The sequence below is a fragment of the Petaurus breviceps genome, unplaced genomic scaffold (assembly GCF_028583685.1).
Source record: "Petaurus breviceps papuanus isolate PSGF00001 unplaced genomic scaffold, PetGlider_PUasm1.0 90752, whole genome shotgun sequence".
Taxonomy (NCBI): Eukaryota; Metazoa; Chordata; class Mammalia; order Diprotodontia; family Petauridae; genus Petaurus; species Petaurus breviceps.
The window spans coordinates 15,101,979-15,110,646 of record NW_027187336.1 but is presented as its reverse complement, the minus strand read 5'-3'; the positions used below and the strand labels follow the sequence as shown (position 1 = coordinate 15,110,646).

At 44.9% G+C, this 8,668-nt stretch overlaps 1 pseudogene; it reads left to right on the top strand.

Moving 5' to 3' along the window:
• The first annotated feature begins 781 nt into the window (after window positions 1-781).
• Window positions 782-3,003, top strand: LOC138146128 (pescadillo homolog pseudogene; annotated as a pseudogene).
• The last annotated feature ends 5,665 nt before the right edge of the window (window positions 3,004-8,668 follow it).

The following is an 8,668-nucleotide window of genomic DNA, read 5'->3' as shown; positions in this document are numbered from 1 at the left end:
AAAGACACTCCAACCCCTCAGGAGCACTACATTTCTAATTTCCTATTGGATATCTATTTTTGGGTATCTTATTTTTGTTGTTGTTCAGTCATTTCAGTTGTGTCTGACTTTTCGTGACCCCATATGGGCAAAGATATTGGATTGTTTTACCATTTCATTCTCCAGCTCATTTTATAGATGAGGTAACTGAGGCAAACAGGGTTAACTGACTTACCCAGGGTCACAGAGTTAGTAAGTGTCTAATGTGAACTCAGGAAAATGAGTCTTTCTTCCTCTAGACCTGACACTCTATCCATTGCACCACCTAGATGCTTGGATATCCTATAGACACCTTACATTTAACATGTTCAAAACTGAACTTATCTTTTCCTTCAAACCTTCCCCCCTTTTCAAATTTCCCTAGGGCACTTCTATCTTCCCAGTTCCTCAGGTTTACAATACAGATGACTTCCCCTACTCTTCACTCGCTCCCACCATATCCATTCTATTGCCAAGGTATGTCTTCTGCTGATTGTCGATCATTCTTGAAGAGGACCATGACATCAGGGAGATCATGCCATGACAAGCAAGTGAATTGGATTTAAGTGAGGGAGGGCTGTGCAAAGTAACCAGCTTCACTTTCTCCTCCAGAGCCATCTGGGTCCAGTGGCCAAATATGGATCAGGACAATTGGAGATGGCCAAAGATGCAGTGGGGGACCTTGGCCTTTTCAAGTTAAGGTTTAACTCAATTTGACTGAGGCAGCAACCATTCAGTGATTAAGGCTTAATAAGAAATGGGGCAGTTTTTGCAGGGATCAGGGCCGTGAGAGGGGGCAGCCATGGGGGGCTTGGAGAAGAAGAAGTATGAGAGGGGGTCTGCTACCAACTACATCACCAGAAACAAAGCCAGGAAGAAGCTGCAGCTGAGCCTGGCTGACTTCAGACGTCTGTGTATCCTGAAGGGCATTTACCCCCATGAGCCCAAACACAAGAAGAAGGTTAACAAGGGTTCCACGGCTGCCAGGACCTTTTACCTGCTCAAGGACATCAAGTTTCTTCTCCACGAGCCCATCGTCAACAAGTTCCGGGACTACAAGGTGTTTGTCAGGAAGCTCCGGAAAGCCTATGGGAAGAGCGAGTGGAGCGACTGACAGACAACAAGCCCATCTACAAGCTTGACCACATCATCAAGGAGAGGTACCCCACCTTCATTGACGCCCTGCGAGACCTGGACGATGCCCTGTCCATGTGTTTTCTGTTCTCTACTTTCCCCCGAACTGGCAAGTGCCACATTCAGACCATCCAGCTGTGCCGGAGGCTCACTGTAGAGTTCCTCAACTACATCTTCGCCTCCCGGGCTCTGCGCAAGGTCTTCCTGTCTATCAAAGGGATTTACTACCAGGCCGAGGTGCTGGGCCAGCCCATCGTGTGGATCACCCCCTATGCCTTTTCCCACAACCATCCGACTGACGCGGACTACCGAGTCATGGCCACCTTCACCGAGTTCTACACCACTCTGCGGGACTTCGTCAACTTCCGCCTCTACCAGACACTCAACTTCCAGTATCCCCCCAGGCTCGAGGGGCCCAATGATAAAGACCAGGCAGATGAGGCCTACGCCATGGACTCAGAGAGCTCCCTGGAGAAACTGTCGGCCTTGAGTGCGAGCCTGGCCCGTGTGATGGTGCCCGTCGCAGAGGAGGAGCCGGAGATAGACGAGTTCCCTGCTGAGGGGGAGACCGCTGAGCAAGAGGAGGGCCTGAGGAGGGAGCATGAGGCCCTGGAGAAGCACAAGAGGCTGTTTGAGGGGCTGAAGTTCTTTCTGAACAGGGAGGTCCCTCGCGAGGCCCTGGCCTTCATCATCAGGAGCTTTGGTGGGGAAGTGTCTTGGGACAGATCTCTGTGCATCGGTGCCACATACGACGAGAAGGAGCCTTCCATCACCCATCAGATCGTGGACCAGCCCATGCAGCCCACCCCTGTCATTGGCAGGTGCTACGTCCAGCCCCAGTGGGTGTTCGACTCAGTCAATGCCCGCCTCCGGCTGCCCGTGGAGGACTACTTCCCTGGGGTGCTCCTGCCCCCGCACCTCTCACCTTTTGTGACCGAGAAGGAAGGAGACTACGTGCCTCCTGAGAAGCTCAAGCTGCTGGCCCTGCAGCGGGGGGAGACCCCAGGGAATGTGACCGAGTCAGAGGACGAGTCTGAGGAGGAGGAAGAGGAAGACGAAGGTTCAGAGGAGGAAGACGAGGCCAGACTGAAGGTGATGGAAGAACAGAGGACTCAAGGAAAGAAGCCACAGGTGACCATGGGGACCTTGGACAAGAGGCGTCAGCTGCCGCAGGAGGAGGAGAATGAGGCAAAGAGGCTGGCCATCATGACCATGAGGAAGAGGGAGAAGTACCTGTATGACAAGATCATGTTCGGCAAGAGGCGGAAAGTGCGGGAGGCAAACAAACTGGCCCAGAAGAGGAAGGCCCACGATGAGGCTGTGAAGGCCGAGAGGAAGAAAAAGAAGAAGCAGGGGGCTCAGGCCTGAGCCCGGCCTGCCTGGGCCCCTGTTCTGGAACCAGGCTGCTCCTGGGCGGGGCCCTGCTGGAGACTTTGGCAGAAGGAGCTTCCACCTTCTCTTCCAGACTCCCCATCTGGCCAGTGCTCAGGCCTCAGACTTTCAGGCTAAGGGGTTTCCTGGGGGGCTTCTTCCTGTGCTGGGCCCTGCTGGCCTGGGGGCTCTCAGCTTCTACTGGTGCCCCCTCCGTGCTCCCAGACAATGGCTTCAGTGGTAAGGATCCTGTGCCATGGGCACCGCTGATGCCTTGTCCTTGAGGTAGGGAGATGGCAGGTGGCTCAGAGGCCCTGAGGTGGCCAAGGCGTCCAGGGCTGCTCCCTGGGCACAGTCTGAATCTCCAGGCCCCTGCCCACTTCGGTCTGTACAGATAGGACTTGGTGATGCTTACTTTATATCTGAGGAAAAGGTTTCCAAATAAATCTGTGGACTGATGCAAAAAAAAAAAATAAGAAATGGGGCAAAAATAGATCTGGGAAAGACCCTCAGGGTTTCTGGTCAAAACAGAAACAATTGTTATTTAACAGAGATTAAAATTTAGATTCCTATTGGCAGATTGGGATTTGATATCCTATGAGGATTGAGGGAAAGAAAGGAAAGAACAAATGAAAAGAAAGGAAGGAAGGAAGGAAGGAAGGAAGGAAGGAAGGAAGGAAGGAAGGAAGGAAGGAAGGGAGGAGGGAGAATATATGTCTACATTACCTTTGCAATATCTCTCAAATTCATCCCTTTTTCTCCTCTGATATTAGCACCACTGTGGTACATGTCCTAACCTCCTGACTCCTACTCCTGTAGTAACTTGCTGTTTGGTCTGCCTGCCACAAATCTCTCCTCACTTAAGTTCATCTACCAAAGTGATTTTACCAATGAGATCTAACCTTACTATTCAACAAATTCCAGTTGCTCCCTATCACTTCTAGGATCAAATATACAATTGTTTCTTTGGTATTCAAAGCTACCCTCAGTCTCCACCTACCCTACCCCCTACCTTTCTAGTCTTCTTACACCTTACTCCTTTTCAAGAATGCTAAGATCCAGTGACATGGGTCTTCATGCTTTTTCTCATACAAGACTCAGTCTCTAAGTTTGGGGAATTTTCACTGGCGATCCTTTATGCCTAGAATGCACTTCATCATTTCTACCTCTTGGCTTCCCTGCAGTCCTTTAAGTCCCAGCTAAAATCCCACCTTGTACAGAAAGCCTTTCCTAACTCCTCTCAATTTTAGAGGAGGGAGACTATTCCAGACATTTCAGACAGAAAAAAAAAATCCCAGAGCTGAGAGAATGTCTTCTCATGAAACTGCCAGGAAGCCAATGTCATTGGATTGAAGAGTAGGTATTGGGGAGTAAGGTGTATGAAGTCTGGAAAAGTAGAAGGGGGCTAGGTTATGAAGGGCTTTGAATGTCACATGGAGAATTTTGTATTTGATCCTGGAAGTAAGAGGGAGCCACTGGATATTAATGAGTTATCTGTACACTTTGAGGTCAACAGGAAAATGAGAGCCAATTTCTCCACTGGGGTTTTTTGTATTCATTCCCAGGTCTGACTTAGCAATCAACCAAAAGGTTTCTGATTTACCACTTATTAAGTAGACAGAAAATAGTCATAGAATACTTGCACATGCTCTAAAGTAGACAACCAAGACCCTCCAATTCATGTCATCATAGATTTCCAGAAGAAGGTTTCCCAAGGCTCTAAGAACCTTGGTAATAGACAAAGCCCCTTGCACATATGCTGAGAGCAGGGTTCTCATTGGTCAGGCTTCCCATTACACAAATATATCCACTTCCATTTCTAAATGATAAATACAATGAATTTAATTTAATTTGTGTTCTTATACTTTCTATTTACATAGTTTCTATTGGTTATATTGTTTCCCTGGTTCTACTTCCTTTGCTTTGCACCAAATAAATATAAGCCTTCCCATTTCTTATTTGTACTTTTTTTAACCATTGTTTCTAATGGGGCACTAATTTTCCATTACTATTCATGTACCATCATTTGTTTAGTCCTTATCCAATTGATGGGTAAATATTTTGTTTCTGGATGAACTACTTATTGATATGTTAGCTAAGTTCTGAGAGTGTCTAGTTTTGCTCTTTTTGAAAAGGTGTTTTTGCTGTGTTTTATCCATATTTTACCTGCTATCTTTGGAATGTCATTCTACTAAAGCAAATTATCATGCTGAGATGTTAATTACCTCTCACATAAGAATCACTCATTTAAGACACCACTGAAAGGCCATCTCATATTTTCAGATGGAGATTTTTTGAGATATAAATCAAGTGACCACTCCAGTAGGATTTTAGGTAGTTCATTAAATGGACTGTGGTAAAAAGTATCCTAGATTTGAGGTCAGAGGATATGGGTTCAAATTTTGCTGCTTCCTACATGTGTATCCTTAGGGAAATCACTTAACCTTCCTTCCTCAGTTTCAATATTTATAAAATCAGCAGGTTGAACCACCTGACCTAACAGGTTTAAATTTATGATTCTGGAACTCAGCCATGACCATGCAGCTGGTCAGTGAATCAAGGAGGCAGTCAGTTACTTGGCAATAAAAAAAAAGACCTTGGATATGGGGATATTTAAACATTTAGTAAACTGCATAGCCAAGGAAAACATCTGAAAGGTCCCAATCATTTTCTGCAACATCTCCTCAGGGTGCAAATTTTATGAATTCTTTTTTCCTTCAAAAATGCACTTGATATCCATTTTATCCTGATTTTTATTGAATAGAAGGGTAGGACCTTTGGTGAATCATAGCTAGACCTCACACCCTGCCCAAGGATAATGCAGTGATAAACTTGATGTTAGATGACTTGGAAAATTGGCGTGCTTGCCAAGGTGCTACCATCAGTGGTCTCTGCAGAGTCTAAAGTTAGATTTTGAAGTATTTTTCCATCTCTAATCAGTTCAGCTTCAATTTCTCACTTGTAAAATGAGGGGATTGGACCACATGACCTTTGACATCTCTTCCAGCTCTAAATCTTAGGATTCTATCATTAAAGGCATTCAAATCTACAGAATACTTTTGGTTACAAATTTACTTCACAGTTATCATTTCAAGTTCACTCAAAAGTAACAGTTTATTGAATAAGCTAAATAATTCATATCTCCAGAGGGATTTTGTCACAACAAGCCTATGAGGTGGGTGGTGCAAATATTATCATATTACTTTTACAAATGAGGAAACTGAGACTTTGAGAGATTAATCTACTTGTTCTGGGTTATACAGGTATACTAGTATATTATATGAAAGACTGGTTCTGCAGTCAGAAGATTGCAGTTAAAATCACATCTTTTGTACCACATTGGGTGGCCTTGGATAAGTCACTTAGCTTCCTTGAACCTTAGTTTATTTGTCTTAAAAATGAAAGGCTTGAATTCTGAGGGCTGTAGTGGAAAGGTTGGTGGGTTTACTCAGACGACCTTAGCATAAATCCTATATCTGCTACTTCCTACCATGTTTCCCCGATAATAAGACACCGTCTTATTATTTTTTTGGACAGAAAAACACCAGAGGGCTTATTTTCAGGGGAGGGCTTATTTTAATGAACATTGACAGCAATTTTAATAAACAGGTAAATGTGAACAAAAAAATGTACCTTTATTCAATAATGAATTCAATAAAGAACAGGATGACACGCTCACTGCTGCAGCTCTGATTGGATGCAGCTCGGAGCGCGGTGTGCATTTCACGGGGGGGGAATGGTGCATATAGCGTGTAGCGCAGGGGATCACCTTCACTACAGTAGCAATCTCAATAGGGCTTATTTTCGGGGGAGGGCTTATTTTAGAGGAATCTTACACAGTAAGGGGAGGGCTTATTTTCGGGATAGGTCTTATTATCGGGGAAACATGGTACATGTGTGACCTTGGGCAAACCTCTTAATGTTTCTGTCCTTTAGAATAATATGAAAGGAGACTGAATCTAGATGGAGGAGTGAGAGGCAGCATTTTTGCTTCAGGTCCTCTACAACCTCTTCTACAATGACCAGGAAGATGTACCAAACTGAATTATGATTGGGAAAGCCACGAAAAAGTCAAGTGAGTAACTATTCCAGCCCATGGCAGATTAGAAAGATAGAAATCTCTGCAGTTACTGGGGTGAAGCTGACTAGGAGCACAACAGCAATAGCAGCTATAACAGTGACAGAGGCAGGGAGAATCCTAGAGCCTGGGAATGCAGAGGGGATTGAACACCTGGGCAGAAAGAGATCCCAGGGACCTCTGTGTCTAGGCACAGGAACAGGTGTTATTTAGAAGCTTGGTCATCCATTGCTCATACCCAGGTCTCAGGTACAGGGTAGAGAGAAGAGGTCTTCATTGAGAAGGAGTAAAGGTCCTACCTGTGTAAGGAGAAAGGAACAAGTTCTGGGAACTCATCTATCTGGCTCTGAGACCAAGAACAGAGACTGGACTCAGTTCTAACTTTTAGCTCTACACATAAGCCTGTAGCGGAACAAATCAGGGCAGGAGACCAAAACCAAGGGGAAGCCATCAGTTTAGCCACTCTGAACCTGCAGATCTTCTCAGCAGGCTAATAGTGACTGAGTCAAACAGCAGTCTAAGGCAACTCAACCACATGCATGACAACATACTCAAACCAGGTGGGGAATTTGCAGAGTGAAGACCAGGAGGGTGGTGATCAGACCTCTCCCCAGATCACACCACTTTGGGAACACCAAAAATGTACAGATACCCTGACTGATTTGTGAAGGTAGCAGAAGGACATATAAGAGAGAATCTCAGACCAGGCATTCCCCTACAGAGCCCAACACCAACAAAGTCCAAAGTCAAGAAGTAGTCTGGAAAAATGAGCAATCAGAATAAAATGAAGGGGTTGGCTTCTAAGTTTCCTTCTGGCTCTAAGCCCTTGATCGTATGACTAGAGGGCCTCTGAATTATCTTTGAGATCTTGACCTAGATCTAGGAGATAGTTGGGAGGAGCAGTGGGTAGAGAGTGGCCTCAGACACTAGCTGTGTGACCCTAGCAAGTCACTTAATTGCTGTCTCAGTTTTCTTAACTGTAAAACGGGGATAATAGTATCACTTACCTCCTAAGGTTGTTGCTACCGTGTTTCCCCGATAATAAGACACTGTCATTCATTTTTTTTGGACAGAAAAACACCAGAGGGCTTATTTTCAGGGGAGGGCTTATTTTAATGAACATTGACAGCAATTTCAATAAACAGGTAAATGTGAACAAAAAAATGTACCTTTATTCAATAAGCAAATCACTGGGGAAGAACAGGATGACGCGCTCACTGCTGCAGCTCTGTTGGATGCAGCTCGGAGCGTGGCGTGCGTTTCACTGGGGGGGGGAACGGTTCACACAGAGGGTACCGTAATGTAGCGTGTAGCGCAGGGGATCACCTTCACTACAGTAGCAATCTCAATAGGGCTTATTTTCGGGGGAGGGCTTATTTTAGAGTAATCTTACACAGTAAGGGGAGGGCTTATTTTCGGTATAGGTCTTATTATCGGGGAAACACGGTATTTCAAATGAGATAATACTTGTAAAAACTCTTAGCACAATATCTGGCATCAAGTAGGTTCTTAATTAATCTTTCTTTCCTTCCTCCCTTCCTCCTGCCCTCCCTCTTTTCTTTCCTTCCTTCCTTCCTTCTTTCCTTCCTTCCTTCCTTCCTTCCTTCTTTCCTTCCTTTCCTCCCTCCCTCCTTCCTTCCTTCCATTTTTCCCTCCATATCTGAAACAGTATTTTAACCCAGCTTTCTTAATTGCTGGTACAATGTTCTTTCCACTATGCTAAGTCACATGTATTGTATTATTCTGAACTTTGCATCATGCTGTCATTTTGCCTAGGTGTCCCACACAGGGCTAGACACATCACAGTGCTCAAGAACTTATTGACAGATTTGATATTAAAAAAAAATTCATCATATTCTAATTGTAAAAGTAATTTTTCCCACTTAAAATCCCAGCAGACCTTTTAGATATTTGCAAGCCATCTCTTTGCATGAGAGAGAGAGAAAGGGAATATTTCCTAGCAAACCCCCCCCCGCATCTACCTAAATCAGATATCTTATTTGCGAGCAGATTAAGACCATTCAGCTAGAATAAAACCTCTAAATCAGAGGTTGACAAACTAGGCAA